Raw genomic sequence first — 1,153 nt, forward strand, 5'->3', positions numbered from 1 at the left:
CATGAATAAATAAATAAATAATTAAATACTTTACAATTTAAATGATACTTGTATTTATTTATTTATTTATTTATTTATTGTAAACAATGCAACATGAATAAATAAATAAATAATTAAATACTTTACAATTTAAATGAATGCTTGTATTTATTTATTTATTTATTTATTGTAAACATAATGCAACATGAATAAATAAATAATTAAATACTTTACAATTTAAATGAATGCTTGTATTTATTTATTTATTTATTTATTGTAAACATAATGCAACATGAATAAATAAATAATTAAATACTTTACAATTTAAATGAATGCTTGTATTTATTTATTTATTTATTTATTGTAAACATAATGCAACATGAATAAATAAATAATTAAATACTTTACAATTTAAATGAATACTTGTATTTATTTATATTTGACCATGTAATGCAACATTATTTGATACTTTTATAAATGTATAAATATATCAATAGTTATTTATTTACTTAATTACTTACTGAAGATTTAATGAATCCAGAAACCAAAATACTCATCTGAAGAACCTCATGCAACATAAATACATAAATAAATAAATACAAGAATTTGCAAACATATTTATTTATTTATTGTAAACATAATGCAACATGAATAAATAAATAAAGACAATTTTTGAGAATTACAAGTCACTAAAAGCAGGAAAGAAATTGCAAACAGATTTATTTATTTATTTGTTTATTTATTTATTTAAGGTGAAGACGATCGAATATTTGTAATCTAGGTACAATATAAAAGTGTATAACCCTAGAACGGGTTTTTTAATAAGTAAAAATTTATAAAAATTAAAAATATATATTTTATTTAAAAAAAAATTGTTAAATATAGAAGCAAGCACTGTATGTAGTTCTATAAACAAACTGTATATGTATGTACATAAATAAATATTGTCTTTATGCAAAACCTGAAAAATTATATAAAACAAAAAATACTTTGAATCAATCTTCTTAGCATTTTATTTATCAGTCATGTCTATACCATAATTTTGTTATTTAATCCTATAATAATAATAATAATAATAGCAATCACTCTAGATATATAGATAGACAGATTATAAATGATGATGATATTTCTTTTATTTATATAATTAAATATATATATATATATATATATATAT

The sequence above is a fragment of the Sinocyclocheilus grahami genome, unplaced genomic scaffold (assembly GCF_001515645.1).
Source record: "Sinocyclocheilus grahami isolate Dianchi unplaced genomic scaffold, SAMN03320097.WGS_v1.1 scaffold1990.1, whole genome shotgun sequence".
Lineage (NCBI taxonomy): Eukaryota > Metazoa > Chordata > Actinopteri > Cypriniformes > Cyprinidae > Sinocyclocheilus > Sinocyclocheilus grahami.